Source organism: Panthera uncia (assembly GCF_023721935.1).
Source record: "Panthera uncia isolate 11264 chromosome E2 unlocalized genomic scaffold, Puncia_PCG_1.0 HiC_scaffold_20, whole genome shotgun sequence".
Classification (NCBI taxonomy): Eukaryota; Metazoa; Chordata; class Mammalia; order Carnivora; family Felidae; genus Panthera; species Panthera uncia.
Window position 1 is genome coordinate 12,991,816 of NW_026057589.1, and position 20,713 is coordinate 13,012,528.

The window sequence follows — 20,713 nt, forward strand, 5'->3', positions numbered from 1 at the left end:
AGCAAGTGTTGCTGCAGAGGGGGTGGGTGGAGCCATTAAACAAAGACAGACAAGTTTATTTTCTTCTTACACTATAAAAACCAATATACTGGATAAACCACATATAGTATATCTGTACAATGGAATATTATTCAGTCATAAAAAGAATGCAATGCTAATACATGCTATAACATGGATGAATCTTTTTTTTTTTTTAATTTTTTTTTTCAACGTTTTTTATTTATTTTTGGGACAGAGAGAGACAGAGCATGAACGGGGGAGGGGCAGACGGAGAGGGAGACACAGAATCGGAAACAGGCTCCAGGCTCCGAGCCATCAGCCCAGAGCCTGACGCGGGGCTCGAACTCACGGACCGCGAGATCGTGACCTGGCTGAAGTCGGACGCTTAACCGACTGCGCCATCCAGGCGCCCCAACATGGATGAATCTTGAAAACATTATGCTCAGTGAAAAAAGTGAGACACAAATGACCGTATTTTGTATGATTCCATTTATATGAAATATGGGTTTTTTTTAGTGTTTATTTATTTTTGAGAGAGAGAGGGAGAGCATGAACGGGGTAGGGGCAGAGAGAGAGAGGGAGACAGAGGATCCAAAGTGAGCTCTGCACTGACAGCAGAGAGCCCAACGTGGAGCCTGAACTCAAACTGCAAGATCGTGACCTGAGCTGAAGTCAGACACTTAACCGACTGAACCACCCAGGCGCCCCGCATTTATATGACATATTTAGAATAATGAATCCATAGAGACAGAAAACAGTGGTTGCCACGGGTTAAGGGGAGGGAGCACGAGGAGTGATTGCTTCATGGGTACAAGATTTTCTTTTGGGATAATGAAAATGTTTTGGAACTAGATAGAAGTACTGGTTACAAAACATTGTGAATGTACTAAATACACTGAACTGTATGCTTTAAAATGGTTAATTTCCAGGTGCCCCCTCCAAAAAAAAACAGTACAATAAAAATTAAAAAATTAAATGGTTAATTTTATGTGATCTGATTTTCACCTCAATTCAACAACAACAACAACAACAAGCTCAACGTGCTTGTTGCTAATGGGGCGTCACTGCTCTGAGGCCTTCTCAGTGGACAAAGGTAGGGAAAAAGTACCTATTTGCATGGGGAACCTTAAGACTGATGTCTAAAACATTTCACACACAGGTTATGGAATCCTTTCTTTTTTTTTTTTTTTAAATAATTAAAAAAAAATTTTTTTTTAACGTTTATTTATTTTTGAGACAGAGAGAGACAGAGCATGAACGGGGGAGGGTCAGAGAGAGGGAGACACAGAATCTGTAACAGGCTCCAGGCTCTGAGCGGTCAGCACAGAGCCCGACGCAGGGCTCGAACTCACGGACCGTGAGATCATGACCTGAGCCAAAGTCGGCCACTTAACCGACTGAGCCACCCAGGCGCCCCTGGAATCCTTTCATAGAGGAGCATCTCACAGGACATGGACACGTTTGAGAAGGCTGATGCAGTGCATGGAACACTGATGAGAAATGCTTCCCCTAAATGAATCCCCTAGAACACTAAGGATGGGCCACAAATATGAGGATGACCTCTGTTATAGTCAGCAGCACCTTTCTGTTTCTTCATATGGCTTTTGAGAAACTGCTTCTTTGATCTGTGCCTTAATTTATCCATCAGAACAATGGTCTCTATCGATATAATTGAAAGGACCATAAAAAAAAAACAAACCCTTGATATTTTGGGGGCACCTGGCTGGATCAGTCAGTAGAGCATGTGACTCTTGATCTCAGGGTTGTGAGTCTGAGCCCCATGTTGAGTTAGAGATCACTCAAAAATAAAGTCTTTAAACACACACACGTGCACGCGCACACACACACCATCTTGATATTTTTAATGGTGTCTGCCAGAATGCTTTACTAAATCTCAAGCTTTTATAAGGTGGGGTCCAATTTTTCAATTTCACAGTGCTCTCCACTGTGCTTTGCACACAAGGAATAGGTAATATATATTATATAAGAATGACCTTGGACGAGCCACTTAACCTCTCTGAGTGGCCTGCCAATTCAGTTCTGCCAGAGACTAAAAAATAATTTCATTAATTTAATCAATATTTCTTGAAGATCTGTTTTGACCTACAAAAGCCAGTCCGCTGCTCTCCAGTAGTTCGTTATCCATTGAAGTAATAACAAAAGACACTATCAATTGAAGCTGCTTCAATCTATTCATTTTAGTCTTTAATTTGGATCATCAACTTCTAGATCTTCTTTTTTAATTTTTGAGAAAGAGAGGGACAGAGAACAAGCATGGGGGACGGGCAAAGAGAGAGGGGGACAGAGGATCCAAAGCAGGCTCCATGCTGACAACAGAGAGCCCAACTTGGGGCTCAAATTCACAAACCTTGAGATCACAACTTGAGCCGAAGTCAGACACTTAACTGACTTAGCCACCCAGGCACCCACAGAGAGAGAATCTTAAGCAGGGTCCACGCTCAGCACTGAACCTGACTCAGGGCTGGATCCCACAACCCTGTGATCATGACCTGAGCTGAAATCAAGAGTGGGATGCTCGTCCAACAGAGCCACCCAGGTGCCCCAACATATAGGTGCCAATCATTTTTAATATTTGCTCTTACAACGTTGTAACAAATGTTGTAATAATGTTGTAACCAAGAAGATGCGTAAATAGGATACTTTCTTAGAAACTGCAAGGTCAAGGGGTGCTTGGGTGGCTCAGTCGGTTGAGCGTCCGACTTTGGCTCAGGTCATGATCTCACAGCTCGTGGGTTTGAGCCCTGCATCGGACTCTGTGCTGACCGCTCAGAGACTGGAGCCTGCTTTGGACTGTGTGTCTCCCTTTCTCTCTGCCCCTAACCCACTCGCATTCTATCTCTCTCAAAAATAAATAAACATTAAAAAAATTTTTTTTAAATAAAAAAACTGCGAGGTCAAACCGTGTGTGCACATATAATATGAAGATATTACCAAGTCACTCTTCTTCCAGGCTGAACCAATATCCCGTCACACTGACAGTGTATAAGAATCCCGTTCCGGGGCGCCTGGGTGGCTCAGTCAGTTAAGCGGCTGACTTCGGCTCAGGTCATGATCTCACAGTCCGTGAGTTCGAGCCCCGCATCGGGCTCTGTGCTGACAGCTCAGAGCCTGGAGCCTGTTTCAGATTCTGTGTCTCCCTCTCTCTGACCCTCCCCTGTTCATGCTCTGTCTCTCCCCGTCTCAAAAATAAATAAAACGTTAAAAAAAATTTGTAAAAAAAAAAAAAAAAAAAGAATCCCGTTCCCCACACTCTTGCCAAGATAGTTATCAAGCTTTTTGGTCTTTGCCAATCTGATAGGTGAAAAATGATATTTCAGTGTGGTTTTAATTTGCATTTCTTTTACTAAGAGTGAAGCTCTGAGAAAATAATGGTTAGTGAGGATGTGGAAAGATTGAAACCTTTGTCACTGCTGTGGGAATGTAAAATGGTACAGCCATTATGGTAAATGTTATGATGGGTCCTCAAAAAATTAAAAACAGAATTGTCATATGATACAGCAATTCCACTTCTGGGTATATACCTAAAAGGATTGAAAACAGGGACTTAAAGACAAACTTGTACACCTGTGTTCATAGTGGCTTTATTTGCAAGAGCCAAAAGATAGAAGCAATCCAAGTGTCAAACGACAAATAAATAGATCAAATGTGGTACATACATACAACAGAATGTTATTCAGCCTAAAAAAGGAAGGAAGTCCTGACACATGCTACAATGTGGATGAACATTGAGGACATTATGCTAAGTGAAACAAGCCAGACATAAAAGGACAAATACTGTCCTCATGTTGATATGACTTCATAGTCGAATTTATAGAGACGGAAAGTCGAATGGTGGTTGTCAGGAGCTGGGGGGAGGGGAGAATGTGAGGAGTCATTGTTTAATGGGTATAGAACTTTTCAGTTTTGCACGATGAAAAGAGCTCTGTGGATGGATGGTGGTGATGGGCGCACAGTAATGTGAATTTACTTAACGCTACTGAACTGTATGCTTAAAACGGTTAAGGTGGTAAATCTCATGTATAGTTTTCCACGATTTTTTAGAAAATAAAGCTCTGCATCTTTTCATGTCAGAGCCATTGTTTTCTCTTTTATTGTGAACTCTCTTTTTATATAATTTTTACATTTCCTAGTGATTACTTGGTCTTCTTACTGACTTACAAAAGCATTTTGTATTAGCTCCTCACCTTTTAAACTAAATTGCAAAAATGGGGGCACCTGGGTGGGCTCAGTCAGTTGAGTGTCCAACTCTTGATTTCAGCTCAGGTCATGATTTCAGGGTCATGGGGTTGAGCCCTGCATCAAGCTCAGAGCTGAGCGTGGAGCCTGCTTGAGATTCTCTCTCCCTCTGCCCCTCTCCTACTCACACACTCTCTCTCTAGAATAAAAAAATAACAATAACAATAAAAAATAAATTGCAAAAATATCTCCCATTTTCTTTTTTCTTTTTTTTAATTTGTTTTTTTTTTTTTTTAATTTATACCCAAATTAGTTAGCATATAGTGCAACAATGATTTCAGGAGGAGATTCCTTAGTGCCCCTCACCCATTTAGCCCATCCCCCCTCCCACAACCCCTCCAGCAACCCTCAGTTTGTTCTCCCTATTTATGAGTCTCTTCTGTTTTGTTCCCCTCCCTGTTTTTATATTATTTTTGTTTCCCTTCCCTTATGTTCATCTGTTTTGTCTCTTAAAGTCCTCCTGTGAGTGAAGTCATATGATCTTTGTCTTTCTCTGACTAATTTCACTTAGCATAATATCCTCCAGTTCCATCCACGTAGTTGCAAATGGCAAGATCCCATTCTTTTTGATTGCTGAGTAATACTCCATTGTATATATACACCACATCTTCTTTATCCATTCATCCATCGATGGACATTTGGGCTCTTTCCATACTTTGGCTATTGTGGATAGTGCTGCTATAAACATGGGGGTGCATGTGTCCCTTCGAAACAGCACACCTGTATCCTGTGGATAAATGCCTAGTAATGCAATTGCTGGGTCGTAGGGTAGTTCTATTTTTTAGTTTTTTGAGGAACCTCCGTACTTTTTTCCAGAGTGGCTGCACCAGTTTGCGTTCCCATCTCCCATTTTCTATTAACTCACTTTTTGGTGGTGGTGGTGGTTTTTAGCTAGACATACGGCAGAGATCTGACTAAAAAATTTTTAAACCATTGTATTGTGGAAAGCTTCAAACACAGGCAAAAGTAAAAAAAGCTGTTATAATGAACCCCAAGTAACAGTCATTCCCCACTCCAACGATGATCAATTCAGTCAACCTTGTATCTATACTTGCACCCAACCCTGGATTATTTTGAAGCAAATCCCAGACATCTTATCATTCCATAAATATGATTTTAGTATATACTGTTAAATGAGGTCTCTCTCTCTCTTTTTTTTTCATGTTTGTTTATTTATTTTGAGGGAGAACGTGGGGAAAGGGCATAGAAAGAGGGAGAGAGAGAGAGAATCCCAGGCAGGCTCCCTGCTGTCAGTGCAGAAGTGGACACAGGGCTGATCTCAAGAAGCACGATATCATGACCTGAGCTGAAATTAGGTGCCTCCCAAATAATTTTTAAAAATCAGTGTATCTACTTTTCTCTCCCACCTCTAAAAATTAACAAACAAACAAAAAACCCTGCTGATATTGGTAATGGAATCACATTGAATTTACAGATTAACTTGATTTATTTTTGATAGTCTTCCTATCTAAGATCATAGTATTTTTCATTCAATCGTTACAACAAATCTAAGAAATAAGGTCTTTTCATTATTATTATTCCCATTTTACAGATGAAAGAATTGTGTAACTTGCTCTGAGTCACACACAGCATTTGGGGTGGGAGCTGTCAGACCGCTCCAACTTTAAGCTTCTGTCCCCCAAACAGAAACCCAGGGAGTGAGGGAGCCAGCTCCTCTTTGCACCTTGCTATTAGTAGCTGTCTGCCTCCAAAGCCCTGTGCTTTTATCTGCCACTTTCCAACTCCCGAATACCTGTTTTACTGCCTCTCTTGCACTGGATAGTTCACCAGCAAAGCTAGGCTTTTCAGTAAATGATTCAAATCCAAATGCCACACTGAGGCAGTTGGGGAGAACCTTCTGGAGTAGGGAAGGCTCAAGGTAGACTTTGGACAGTCAGGCAGAATTTGGATTGGTGGAGGGGATGGGAAAGCAGAACCAGGAAGGCGAAATGGGTGAACTATTTTGACATCTAATTGGGAGGTGGTAAAGGGTGACAGTGAGGGTTCCTGCTGGAGCTGAGGCTTAGAGAGGGTCTTTCTGTCCTGCCCATGAAAGGGCATCTTAATTCTCCCTGAATAATCTGCTAACAGACATCTGGGAGATCGATGTAAACTCAAAAACCTTCACTTACCTTCTGCATGTAAGGGAATGTTTCTATTACACTTGACTGGGGTGCAGAGGTTGCTTGTGGATTACGTAGTCTGTGTAGGGGACACAAATCTAAAGGAAACAGGAAAGCATTCCAGAATTAACTTTAGTCAAAGTCCAATGCCTCTGGTGGCTACGTGGCTACTTACCCAAGGACCTAGGAATAACTCACCCTTTGGCCCTTGGTGCATAGGCAGAAGCCTGGAGCCTGGGCCCTGAGGACTGAGTACAAACCCCCTTTGTCAAAGATAAACAAAGCCAGACACTAGTTAAAGTGGTAAGGACAGATTTCAACCAAGAATATACTACTGCAATAAGGAAGAAGGCCCAGTGTGAACTGAACTCACTTTGGATTTGTAGAGGTGACAGGGTATTTTAAAGAGAGAATGAGGGGGTATAGAGGGAGGTGAGCAGGGGCTCAGTAGAATCAGGGAAGTGAAAAATTACAAAGGGTTGGTCAGTGTAAATGCTTAGGCCAGCTGTGCCTGTTAGCTGACAATTATCGAAGTTAGGATTCTATCCTCCCACAGAGACTGGGAGACAGAGGCCTTATCCTTCCTGATGATTACATTTCAAAGGAATGGCTTTCAGGTCTTTGGGAAAGGCACACCAGAGCTCTAGGAGATACATATACATCTCAAAGGGACAGAGGAAGAAATCACAGTTGCAAGCCCTTTTTAGTAAATGCTTAAGTAGGAGTAGTCACCTATCATCAGGGATTGGCTAGCAAAAACAGGAAATTCTTTCGGTAGCCTTAAGCTTTCTCTGACAGGTACTTTAAAGGGGCTAGGGTCCTCCTAGGGATGTGGCTTTGAGCTGTTCGAAACCATTATTGTGTTTAAGTCTTTAACGTGGGGGAAGGAGGATGGATGAAATAATTTGTGTTGAGAGTGTAGTTTTTATAGGCCAAGGTTGAGGCCTAACGGAAAAGAGAGCTCAGACTAGTCTGGCCAAAGTTTGGTCAAGCAGCAAATCATTGTCACCTAACAGCTGGAAGAGTCTAGGATCATGTCTGAAGGTGATGGACATCAAGTTCTGTCTCCTGAGTTTTGTAGTTCCCAGAACCGCAGGACAGCAGGTGGTAAGGAGAGTCTACTTGATGGGTCAGGAACCCACCTCCCCACCTCTCACTCTCGGGGCCTGTTTTAGGTCATAGCCCACCCAGAGGCCATGGATTCTAGAGTGTCCTCTGGGATTGAGATCACGCCCCTTGGCTTACATCCATGGGGGAGCGGGAGGGGGAGGTAGCACCAGGTGCACCTCAGCTGCCACTTTGGCAACTGAAAACCTTCCCAGCTTTAGAGCAAACGAGAAGGGCTAAGGTCTGGAACACCTTGCAGTCAGATGGCCCACACTGTATTTTTCTTTACTAGATGAATTGGTTTGTTTATTTCTTACAATTGAAAAGAGGATTACTATGTTAAACTGCACTAGGACCCTGCCTTCCTATGGTCTGGCTCTTCAGAGGCCAATATTCCACAGCAGGCCCATCCTTGAAAGACAATGCCAGAAGTCTAGCGAACAAACAACAACAGTAGCGGTTCTCAAAGTGGTTCCCCAGAACAGCAACATCAACATCACCTGGGACGTTCTTAGAAATACAAATTCCCAGGTCCACCCTAGAGTTAATGAAACAAACTGCGAGTGGGAGCCCCTTGTATGTGAACAAGCTCTCGGGAGAATCTAATACATGCCAAAGTTTGAGAACCACTGACCTACAGCCTTCTGCTCTGCCAGAGGAGGCGAAACTGCAGTCGACCTGGAGCTTCAGGACGGATCTGAGTTAGGTTTGGAAGTTGGGGAAAAGACTTGATAAGAGAAGACATGGAAAAAAATCTTTAAAATGTGCGCACCTTACCCTAAACAGTAGGGAGCTAAGAGCATCTGACAAAAAAGAGTACGACTGGGATGAGGTGCCCCAGCGTGCGAGCGCTCCGCGAAACCCACAGTCACTCGGCTCCCTTTTCCCGGGTGGGGAAAACCCCACGCCCACGCAGCTCCTGGAGTCCCTTCTCCTCCGGCCTGGGCGCAGAGGCCCCACAGCAGCTCCGGTTTGCAGAGCCCGGGCACGAAGCCAAGCTGGTCTCAGGTCATAGCTCTTTGGGAGCGCGAGTGGGAACGGTACCCGAGGCGCTGTTCGGGGGCCTGGAGGCTTCCCCTTCAGCCGGGCTCGGCCGCAGCTGGCCACAGCCGCGTCTGAGAGGCATCCTGGGCTACAGTTGGCGCCTCCCTGGGGATCCAGGTATTCAACCTAGGCGCGAGGCACCGCAGACCCCCACATCCTCCGTCTCAAACGCGGGGAGCCCAGCCTTATGGGAATGGAGATTTCCCATCCCCCCCTGACCCCACCTCCTACGCGGTAGACGCCCCCCCTCCGGGTTCCAGTCGAACTACAAAGCCCACAATCCCTAGGGCTCGCACGCTATCTTCTGGGAGCTGTAGTCCTGGATGTGGAGCACCCTTAGCGGCTCAGCGCCGGCTGCACTCCATATCCCAGCATGCCCACGCGCGTGCGGGTGGAGGAGGGAGGGGAGAGACGGGGAGGATGTGAGTGGGGAGGGGGCAGCTGCCCCCTTCCCCCACCCTTCCCTTCAAGCCGGGCTGGGGTGGGGGGAGGGGCCGGACTGAGGCGGCGGCGGCGGCTCGCTCCGGGAGGGCAGAGCCGGCAAGGGCGGGACTGGCCCGCTGCGGACAGACGAGGGAGCCGCGGAGCTAACGGGTCCGGACGCCGCCAGCGGCGGCGGCTTTCTGCACGGGCGGAGGCGGCGGCAGGAGCGGCGAGCATGGCCCGCGCTGCGCCCGGCGCTGATTGAGGTGCGCGGGCGGGATGAGGGCGGGCGGGATGCGGGGCGCCCCGGGCCCCTTGCTGCCCGAACCCCTTCCGCGCGGGCAGCTGGCTTGGCCCAGCGGCCCAGACCGGCCCGGTCCACCCCGGCAACTTCCCCGGGGTCGCAGCTCTGGGTTCCCCCATGGGGACGGGGGTCCGCTTGTCTTGGCCTCAATCCCCATCCCCGCCTTCTGCTTCTGCACCTCAAGCCGCTCCCAGCCTTTGAGGCGCGACTGTTCCACTCCATGGTGGCAGCCCCCAGCCCCAGCTCTGGGAAGCGCTCCCTGCCCCAGTCCTGACTTACTGTCCATTGGCTACTTCGTACCCCCAACCCCCCGCGCGCTCCGGGCCTCTGCGCTACCTGGAGACCCCTGCCCCGCACCTCTTAGCCACAGGCTGTCTTTGCATCATCAGCACCTCTCTCCTCTTTCCCCTACTTGGCACTGCCCCCTAGCCACCCCCAATGGCCCAGTTCTCTCCGATAAGATCTAACAGCTGACCTCCTTCCCACTTTGGAGAAACTGAGGCATGACATAAACCAGGAACTTGGCCAAGACCATGCTCCAGCCCTTTCGGGGGCTGGCCCTAGCCCATGCCTTGGAATGGAAGTCATTTTTTTTTTTCCTCCAGCCATTCCTCTGTAACTGGACCAAACTTCCCAGCCCCCTGCTGCAGCTCTGGGCTAAGCTCACTTTAGGTTACCCTTTAGCTTTCTACCACTTCTGTTAACCCCCTTCTCCTTTCCAAATCCCACTTTGGGCCCTCTCTGCTTGTAGACAGTCACCCACCCAATGGCTTGTTTTTTCAAGTTAGCCTTTCAATTTCTATTTCTTGCCAACTGCATCCATCTCCCATCTTGCCTCTTGCTTTACAGCTGCGTAAAGCACTGAAGAACAGAGTCTAAGGTATTGGGGGGGGGGTGGCAGAAAAGGACTGGCAGCCTCTTCCAGCCAAAGCCACTGAGGGGGGTTCAGGGCATTCTGGGGTCTCTGGGAAACAGTCATTTCTAGCCAGTAACTCACACTCCCAGCTTTGTCTAGAAGCTGGTGGATCATCCCTCCCTCTTATTATGCCTGGTGGGCTCTGAAGTCCCTCTGAGATGGAGGAAACCTCTTACCTTGGTGGCATAAGAGGAATCCGGGAGACCACACCCCTAAAACTTATCTTGAATCTGCTGCTAACTTTGGAGGGGGTTGCTGGTTCAAGGAAGGATGCCTGCTAGGTGCCCTGAGCTCTTTGTGGAGGAAGGCAGTGTCTGTAGGCGGTGATCTCAAGTTTAGTCGTGGTGTTCAGGATCTGAAGGGAAGAGGGAACTAGGGCTCAGAGAGGTGGCACAGACATGCCTAATTTAGTTTTTTGTTTTCTAGTCTTCCTTTGGCAAATTTGCCTTTGGATCACCCCTTTACAGCCCAGTCCTTGGTTTCTCTGTGGGAAATAGGGGGAGGGAGGAAAGTCTTTGAGCCATCAGGAAGGCTCAGGAGGCTCTGGGACTTTGCTGGGGTCCTGAATGAGCAATCTTTATCTGAACCAGATGGTTCGATGCTCCAGCACCCCCCTTTAATCCCTCCCCTTTGGCTGTGAATAGGAAGCCTTTAACCTTGTAACTTGAGATTAGAGGAAGGGAGACCAAGGGGCCAACTCTGTGTGTGTGTGTGTGTGTGTGTGTGTGTGTGTGTTTATGTCTGCATCTGTACACTCGTGTGCAAGCTTGCCAGAGGCCTGTGTGAGTGGCCCTGCCCAGGAATGCATTGTGATGTGCTGTGGCTTGTTCATGGCCCTCTAGGAACTTTCGGAGCCCAAACCCCACAATGGGGCCAATTTCCAAGCCCCTAAGAACCACTGGTCGTGGCTTTGTGGGAGCATTTCCCCACATGCCAAGCTTCTGGACCTGAGATATGCCTCAGGGTGAGGATTACTCTTCTTAAGAAAGCTACCTGTGATTGAGGTGTCTGAAATAGCAGCATTGGGGATGGGTTTCCAAAACTTGTGTTCTCTTTTCCCCAGTCATGGCAAGAGAAGGTCTGAAGGGTAGGAGTCTGGGAAGAGGAGTGGAAAGTGATTCCTTTGACTTCTTTTATGCCACATCCTGCCTTGTGTATTTGATTTGGGCCCCCATTAGACTGTGCAAGGTCTTCAAATGTATGTTCAGCAAATGTTTGAGTTAAAGCGGAGGGTCTTGTGGTTAAAGGTTTAAGGCAAGATTCCTCATGGTGGAGCAGGCATCAGAACCCCCTAGAGAGCTGTTTAAGGCGCAGATTGCTGGGCCCCACTCCCAGAGTTTTCTGATTCAGTCATTCTGGGTGGGGCCTAGAATTTGCATTTCTGCTCAGCTCCTTAGGGATAACGCTTTGAGAATCACTGGTTTGGGCTATTACAGTTGCTTGGGAGATTAATACAGGCAGATGCAAGTCTTAAGAGGCACTTCATTCCACCTTGCTTCCCAACCCAGGTTTGTTCTGGCTGCTGCACTGGGTTAGCCTTTCCTTTCGTTCTCCTACTGCCTAGTGTTGGCTAGGTTAATGGTAGGGTGACTTGTGGTGCCTGGGCTCCCAGTCCTGCTGTAACCACGGAGCAGACACCACCCCATGGTTATTTGAAGGAAGGCCCTACAAAAGCAGGACATTTAGGAACCGAGGCTTTGGAAAAGGGACGGCTGTGTGCACATGAGAAAGCAGACGCTGAACCACACCGTCATTTTCCCTGACTCTGCCTCTCAGACTGAGCAGCTTGGAGTATCTGCCAGTTGGAGTCCTGTCATGGCCATGCACTTGACAGGACACCTGGGAATCTCTGAAATTTGGAAAAGAGGAATCCCTTACATTATGATTTTACTTTGTGAAGCATTTTCCTCCTGTTGTTTTTCAGGAGGTTTATGGGGCCAATCCAGATCCAAGTGAGGTTACAGTGGAACAGAGAGGTGCACTGTGGGTCACCCAACAAACCCTAGGACTCCCGACTCCAGCCCTCTGATAGAGCTTCACTAAACCAGCTAGTAATAGCTGGAATAATGGCTGGAGTTTCCTGTGTGCTTAGCTACTAGCCAGGCATGGTGCTAGATACTCTCACATGTCAAATGTTCACAGCAACATTGCAAGTTTGGCATCATGGTAACTACCTTGTAGATGAAGAACTGAGACTTGTGGAACTTACCAGACTTGCCCAAACTCAAACATCTCTTAAGTGGAGGATCTGGAATTCAAACTCAGGTCTTTCTGATGGCACACCCTACATTCTTTGTCACTCGCTGTCTGCTTTGCCCAGTAAGCCTCTAATTGTCCTTTGGGTTATCTGCCCCCAGAGTCTGGTGAATTTTACTGAAACTAAAACCATTCTGGGTGTTGTGGAGGAGATAAGGACCAAGTAAGTCACTGTCCTCTCGAAGGGGCTAAGCCAAATACACCAGTGTCGTCTACAGTTGAAGGCAGAAGGAGCAGCTAGTGGCTTGTTGGTTTACAGGAAGCAGAAGCCATCCCTGTAGAAGGTTCAGAAGATGGGCCCTGAGCAGGCAAGTAGAACTCCAGCATTGACTGGGGGATGGAGAGGTGTGCAGGCCAACAGGTCCAGAGGGAGGCTGTAATGGCACTTATATATAGGGAGTTTTCCCATTTGGCTGGAACATAGGAAAGGTATGTCAAAAAGCACTAAGAAAATCCTGTTTGGTTACAAGCAACAACTTGGCTGACTTTGGCAGGAAAGGACTTCCTTAGAAGATTGTAGGGACTCCTGGAATCAGAGATGACTCGACACCCATGTCCCCTCCAGGGTCTCAGAGTGGTACAGCAGGAACCAAAGGCCAGCTGACTTCAAGGTACCACTGTTGCCAGGATAAATCTGCTGCAGCCGTACTCAGTAATTTTGTCACCACAATTTGGGATTCACATCCCAGGGAGGAAATGGCTGGTTGGCCCAGCCTGGCAGGGAGGGCTGGTGGCATGGTAGGCAATCCCGCCCACCCCCCCACACCCAGACTGTGTCCAAAAGTTAAAGTCCCCAGAAGAAGAGGAAATGGACACTACAGGAGATCAGTCCAGAAAGCCACTAGATGAGGACCTGGATTGGCAGGTAGCACATGGCACACTTAGTTCTGACAAGTGTCTGAGCAGGCAAGGGGCAGACTGGCAGCAGGATATAGTGGGTCATAAGGGGACAAGAAAAGAAGGGAGGGAGGAAATGGAAAACTAAGTAGATAGGGTCCAGGTGAGATATAATGAAAGCTGGAATTTGGCAGTAGGAATGGAAAAGAAGAGACTGATTCTAGAGAGATTGTGAAAGTAGATCTCATCTTGTGGAACAGCCACTTGATTGGCTGGGGTTGGACATTTCAGTACCTGGGTGATGAGGTCGGTCCCTTTAGCAGACACAGGTCAGGAGGAGGAAGAGTTTGCAGGAGAAGATGATGTGGCCTTACTTTGGAGGAGCTGCACAGAGGATGCTGATGGCATGTCTGGAACCCTGGTGAGCTCATTGATCCTGATTCAACGTTTCCTGAAATTTGGGGCCTCAGCCCTGAGGAGGTGGGGCCCTAAAGCCACAGAAGCCCTGCACCTCCTGAAAGCAGCTGGGGCTCCATGGCGCAGGCTGAGCACGCCTGGGTCTCTTCTCTCTGCGTACATGAGCCCAGTATGGGCTTCTCCTTCCTTCCCCTTTCCTACTCTCAGTTCCCTGCCCCATGTTTCACACACCTGAGCCCTTACTAACTCAAGGGCCTAGCTCACATCTCTGGGGACCTGGGTTTTCAGGTTTTGCTTCTTTTCTTCTCAGGGTGCTTGTTAACAGTAAGTCCTTGCTATTAGGGCAGACATCTCCGAGTGACATTTCTGAAGGGGAGGGTCTGAACTTGTTATCTGGGGAGAGCAGGCTTTTCCTCCTATTGTCCTGTGCTCACCAGGGATGCCTGTGTGTGTCTGTAACCAGCCATTCTAGAGGATTTCTTGGTGCTGATTTATAAATCATTATTGTAATTACAGCATATTGTCAGTGGAGCCTTCATGTTGCCATCGCAGGTCTCCTCTAAGGCTCCAGGGCATAGGCTGGGCTTTGGGCCCCCCCAACTTTCTAGCTGCCAACTGGGTAAATTTTTTCTTACAGGAATAGGAAGGAGAGATCAGGGTCTTCTCTGGGGTGGGGGGCAGGAGTAGCTATGCCAGAGGATACTTTATCCCCACAGATTCTCAGAGAGAAGGTCATCTTTCTGGAGTGAAGAGGACTGTTCCCCTCAGCTCCAGCTGTTGGCATTCAAATATATATGATATTTTGCAATCTATAAATGTGCATAGTATCATGTACAATAAGGTGAACCAAGGACAAGGAAAATTTAGAGAAAAATATAATTGTAATTTTGATATCAGTGCTAAATTTTTATTTGTGTATAGTAGTGTTAAAACAAAACAAATAGTTTTGGAATCGAGTGTTAAAAGCATTTTCAACTCAGCTTTTTCCTTCAAGGGGAATGTGACTCTGCAAGAGAGGAAGCCCAGGGAGGGAAAGCCATTTACGGGCTGCTGAGGTGGGAGGGGAGCCAGAGCCAGTGAGTCTCCTGCCCTGAGGGGCTTTGTTCTCTGTCCTGTAGTCCTTTGTTTTTCATCTCTTTCTGAATTATTGTCTTTGCCCATTAGGGTCTCTCTTCTCTCCTTCTCTTCTTCTGTAGAATCAGGATAGGAAACATACCAGAGGGACACAAAAAGTAGCCCCACTTCTGTGCATTTCATGGGTGAGGCCCTTCCTGCTTCCGAAAGAGCAGCTTTGCAGGGCTTGAGAGAGGGCAGGGGACCTTGGGGTGTTGTGGCATGACCTAGGGACCTTATCCTGCTCTGCCCTTTCTGGAATCCTTCTGCTGCAAAGTCCTAGCACCACCAGTAGGCAACAACCTCCCAGCCTGAACAGATCAGTAGCCTTCTGAGGAAGAAAATCAGTAATGAATGCAAATAGCTAATTGGTCTAGGGGGAGCTGCTCTGGTGAGGAAAAATCAACAAGTTATTTATTTGTGTGGCTAAAGGAAATGTGGAGAAATAGTGAAGAGGGGAGGGTGAGAGGTGGATTGTAGGAAGAGACACAGGTGGGGGAATTGGGGGATGGGCTGGAGATGCCCCCTCCTCTCTCCTGTCGCCCCCACAGCTCCTCCCCTATTCCCTCCTTCCTTCTTTGCAGGCTTTCTTTGGGTTGAAAGGGACATTAAGAGAACTTTGAATCTCCCCTGACCCATAAATGGAGTTCCTTCCAACCCTCATTGCCACCCAAGTTCAGTTAAAGACAAAATACCAATCCTTTGATGCTAATGGTGAACTAGAACCAGAGTTAGGAGGAAATGAAAGTCTCTGTGGGCCTGTGCTGAGTCCTTTGGCTGTGCAAAGAAAACAGCAGCCAAAGGGACTGAGGCTATGCCGGCAAGGCAGGAGAAGGGAGAGAGCCCTTGAGCTGCTCCTGGTTCCTGTCTCTCTTGGGTTCTCTAGAGAGCCATGTGAGTCTGGGGTTGGCAGGCCGTGAGGGATTTTCCAGGGGTTGGCCATCTCTCTGTCCTGTCCTGTCCCAGAGGGCTTGGTGTTTCCCTGGACTGATGCCTGTTTAGCCTCTGGGTTCTTGGGGCCTCTGGCATTGCTTAGGAAGAGAGCCTAGGTACCACAGGAAAGAGTGAAGGGGAAGAGGAGAGGAATGGGGGCGCTGTTCGGGTTCTTCTAGTGGAGAGGAGTCAAGGCCTTCCTTAGGCAGGAAGATGCTATGAAATGGGGAGTAAACAATTTACATCAAGAAGGTTCAGCCAAAGGCCAAAGTGGCAGCTGCCTGATGAAGGCACTTCCTCAGTGCTTGAAGAGTAATTCACACTTGACCCTAAAAGCAGCAGTGCACAAACTTGTAGGATGAATGTGAATTTTGATCTCTCAAGTGGCATTTTTTGTACATAACACAGAAGACACCTCACCTCCTTTCAAACCTGGGTGAGGTATTTTGAAAGGTGTCTTCTTCCACTCGAGCCACGTATCCTGGTAATTTCTACCCACCCGGGACCTGTGCGCCTCCCATGCTCTTCATCCTGTGCAAAACAGGGAGCAGCCAGGCCTTCACTGTTGGCAGCCAGTGAGGCCAACATGGAGGCCTGAGCCGGCTGAGGACGGCAGAGCTTCAGGGCAGGGCCGACTTAGCTTTTCTAAAGGGGAAGCAGCTTGTTTGGTCAGGGGACCCCCTCCATGATTTTCACAGCCCAGGGCCCAGTCTGGTTGCACACATACAGGGTTCTTGCTGCCTTATCTACCCACAGGGGGTTTGATGCTGTGTGACCCTGGGTAAGTCCCTGCCTCTCCTGAGGCCTCAGAGTCTAAATACAGAATTTAAAGACCTACTCAAGGACTTGCTCTCAAACCATCTGGTAGACCCAACAGAGGAATACCATGTCCTCTGGGGGGGAGGTAATGCTGGGGACCCAGGATGCCACTATATGGTCCAGACCCTTATGGGAATCAGTTTGACTTTTCTTCTAACCTGCTTGGATGGACTAAACAGCAGCCAGCCTGCTGTGGCATCTCTCGACAATTGGGCTCTTAGAGCCGGGACATCTGTCCTCAGGCCTCCTATTGTTCTCATCCCCACCTCCTAACCTGTACTTTAATTCTGTCCTGAATTCAGGCAGAAAAACCCATCTGGTCTCTCATCACATTCCTCTCTTCCTATACTGGCCAGAGTGGCCCCAGAGTGACTGTTTATAGGTTCCTGTTTCTTTCTGCTCCCAATTCTCTTATGCTACCCTCTTATGCCCTGGGCTCTGCTCTAGCCAGGGTTTTGTTTTTTTTTTTCTTTTTTTCCCCCCACAGCCAGGGTGGGAGGTGATATCACAGGCTGATCACAGGAAGGGGCACATCAGTGGCATGGATACAGGGCAGGTCTGGAACGAGGTCGGGGAGGGCTTCATAGTAGAGGAGAGAGGAGGGCAGTGAGGAAAAGCCCATACTCGCCAGGATGCGAAGGGCTGAACTGAAAGGGCAGGGCACAACTAGGTATCTTGAGGAGACCAGTTTGGACAGAGCATAAGGTTTTTGGGATAATTGCCCAAGAAGGAGGGCCAGGATGGAGGCGTCTGGCCATGGAGGGGTCTGGTGCAGGAAGGAACAGGCTTTCTTGTAGGACTGGCTGGTCACACAAGGATTGTGTTTGCAGGAAGTGTGGGCGGAGTTGTTAATGACTGTTTGTTCTCCGCAGGCTGTGAAGCTGCCAAGGGTCAGTCTGATAAGAGGGAAGAGATAGACTCCTTGAGTTTTATACTCCCGACAGCTGCCTTCTCTCAGCCGGCCCCACAGATACTGACAGTCTATTGTGGCACTGCTCTTGGTCTATCTCCTTTCCTTCCTGAAATACAGTCTCTGGCTTCAGCCCAGCTGGGTTTCCCCTGCCTGGCCGCCAGCTCCTGTTTCCATCTGTGGTCAGATGAGGCTTGCACTGGGGGAGGGGTCAGTCCTGGCAAGACGGAGCCAATTCTGAGCCTGACCCCAGGGTGGGAAGCCACCCTAAGGTGGGGCCAGGGCTTTGGACGAAGCATCATCTTCTGGATCTGCCTGGTCCATTTTGGTCTCAGGATTACCTTGCCATTCACCGAGCCAGCTCTGGTGTTTGGGAAGGCCTGGCTCTTTTGCTAGAAGGATTCAGAGATGGAGATCTGATGGGATTTGCATTTGTGAAGATCATTTTGGCTCCCCTGTGGACAATGCATAGGAGGGTTTCTAGTAGGTCTGGGGCTTTAACAGTCAGGGGGCTACTGTAGGTGAAGGTTGACAGTGCCCTGGATAGTGTGATTGTGATAGACACATAGAAAAGTAGAAAGATGAGAGATTTAGGTGGTAAAAATCAGGTGGACTTGGTATGAGGTTGACTGAGGGAGATTGAAGGAAAGGGGGGCACAGATGGCTTCTAGGTTTCAGGGTTGGATGGATGATGTCCCTTTCCCAGAAACTGGGAACACAGAAAGAGGACCAGGTTTGGGAGCTTAGAGCATACATGAGTTTGGTTTGGGGCAGGTTGAGTTTGAGGTATTTTGGGGCACCTCTAAGGCATATCATCAAGGGGTGACATCCAGAAATGAAGGAAATAGATGGGTCGAGAGTTCAGGGGGAAGTTTGGCAACATTTGAAATGCCAGATGTGACTCTTAACAGGTTGAGAAACAGGTTTGGAAGGGGATCCCCCAAAATCCATTGTCAGACGAGGAATGGGATCGAGGGTCCTGACTTCCCATTGTATCCCATAGCCAGGGTCTATATTCTCTTCTCCTGCCTGATTCAGTTGGTTCAGGGCCTTTCCAGGCAGCAAAAGGCATGACACCCTCCCCTGCTGAGTCTTCCATATGATTGAGGGACTCTGGCAGTAGACAGTGCTGACTCCGGACCATCCAGGAAGGCCATGCGTGTCAGAGCTTCCCTCACCATCAGCTTATCTGGACAGTGTCTCTGGCTGGAGAAGGACTAGGGTCCTGGCCAGAACTGGGCCACTGCTGGGGAATCCCAGGACCATTTCTGTTTGTGTGGCCTCTCAGCTGGATTGACCTATCGGGGACGGGATTTTAGGGACAGGTTCAGGGCAGTCCTTCTGCGTCAGATGGCAAGTTATATAGTAAGTGGCTTTCTAAAAATTCCTTTAAATGAAATGGGAGTTGGCTATACATGTGTGCAAGATTGTATCATTGGACTTCTTCAATTACAAACGCCAAAAATCCAACTCATCCAGCCTCAGGTTGACTCATAGCTGAGGAGGGTGTGGCTGGCCACATGCAGGGAAGATGGGAGGTGGGGCTCAACCAACATCCATCTCACTGTGTGACCGTGCCACCACTGTGTGTGATGACGCCACTCTCAGTTCCCATTGGCCTGCCAGCAGGGCCGGCCCTACCCCAGCTATGGTGACTGAATACATTTCATGCTCTCGTTGGCGAGGCCTGGGTTACAGGGCAGAGAAATGGAAATTTGAAGAGAGGTGGTTCCCCAAAGGAAAGTAGGGTTGTCATCCACCACAGAGACTCCACATGTTGAGGCAGCTGACAGTGCACGGTGTGCATTTGGACTCAGGGAGATCTTGCAGTAGTTCTATGCCTGACTTACATGTCAGAAACACCACTGTGGACAAACTGATAAGGATTTATTGCCATTTATTAATTTTCCTTGTTAAGAACTAAATGCTAAAATGTAGAATGGGGGGGGGGGCGTCTGGGTGGCTCAGTCGGTTAAGCGTCCAACTTCAGCTCAGGTCCTGATCTCATGGTTTGTGAGTTCCCCGTGTCGGGCTCTGTGCTGACAGCTCAGAGCCTGGAGCCTGCTTTGGATTCTGTGTCTCCCTCCCTTTCTACCCTTCCCTCTCATGCTCTGTCTCTCTCTCTCAAAAATAAATAAACATTAAAAAATAATAAAAAAATAAAATGTAGCATGGAATTTCAAATCATCGAACCATTCCATTTGTAGATCAGGAAGTAGAAGTTGAGAAATTTGCCCACTGCCTTCAAATCAGAAGGTGGAAGAACCCAGGGGTGCCTGGGTGGCTCAGTCAGTTGCATGTCTGACTTCAGCTCAGGTCATGATCTCTCAGCTCGTGGGTTTGAGCCCCGCATCAGGCTCTGTGCTGACAGCTCGGAGCCTGGAGCCTGCTTTGGATCCTGTGTCTCCCTCTCTCTCTGTCCCTAACCCAGTCACATTCTGTCTCTGTCTCTCTCAAAAATAAATAAACATTTTTTTTAATTAAAAAAAAAAAAAAGGTGAAAGAACCCAGCTCATCTGACGTAGACTGGGGCTCTTTCTAGTGTTGAAGTGGGGTTTTTTTAGGTGTTTTCTCACTGTTTCAACTGCCTAGCCACAAGGAGTGATTCATCCCTTGGACCGCAGGTCAAAGAGCAGGCACAGGCAGGTTATGGCCAAAGGTCCCTTCTTGGTGGTGGCCCAGGGCCATCTGCATGGTGGATAGTGTTACGCAGGGGTCTGTTGACAAGAGGAAGACCCTCACTGTTGCATCAAACTGGTCCCAGTAAACAGGAGGCATTGGCCCAACTCTCAGGCTTCCGCCCTGGTGCTGCCTTCGTCTGTCCTCGTGGCTTCCTGGGTGTTCACCATCCTCCGTCTTGTTTCCTGGTGGGGCCTGGATAAGGATGTAGCTCTAGGGCTGTGGTACTTTCTGGATTATGTTGGGTTATTTCCTACTGGGGACAGTTGTGCCCCTCTGTCTTCTCCGTTGGAAGAGAACACCCAGGACTGTGGTGCCAGTTTCAGGAAGAGATAGATAAATAGCACAGTTTTGACTTTTACCTCCAGTTTGTGAGGGAATAGGTATTTGACCCAGCTTGGCAGAGCCAGCAACAACGTGTTGTAGAAAGAGCTCTGGGCTTCGAGCCTCCAACTTACAGGAGCCTTTATGTTCATTCTGGCACAGGCTTCTTGCCTTGGGTGGGTCACGTCCCTGAGTCTCTGATCCAGAGAGGGAAGGCTGTCCCCATGAGGGGCTTCAGGGGAGTTCGAAAG

General features: G+C 48.3%; 1 protein-coding gene across 1 annotated transcript in view; it reads left to right on the forward strand.

Moving 5' to 3' along the window:
- The first annotated feature begins 8,975 nt into the window (after positions 1-8,975).
- Positions 8,976-20,713, forward strand: part of ST3GAL2 (ST3 beta-galactoside alpha-2,3-sialyltransferase 2) — a 52,149-nt gene continuing 40,411 nt past the window's right edge. Inside the window, exon 1 of the mRNA XM_049622501.1 lies at positions 8,976-9,220. The gene's annotated coding sequence lies outside the window, so the exon portion shown is untranslated. The remainder of the gene's footprint in view (positions 9,221-20,713) is intronic.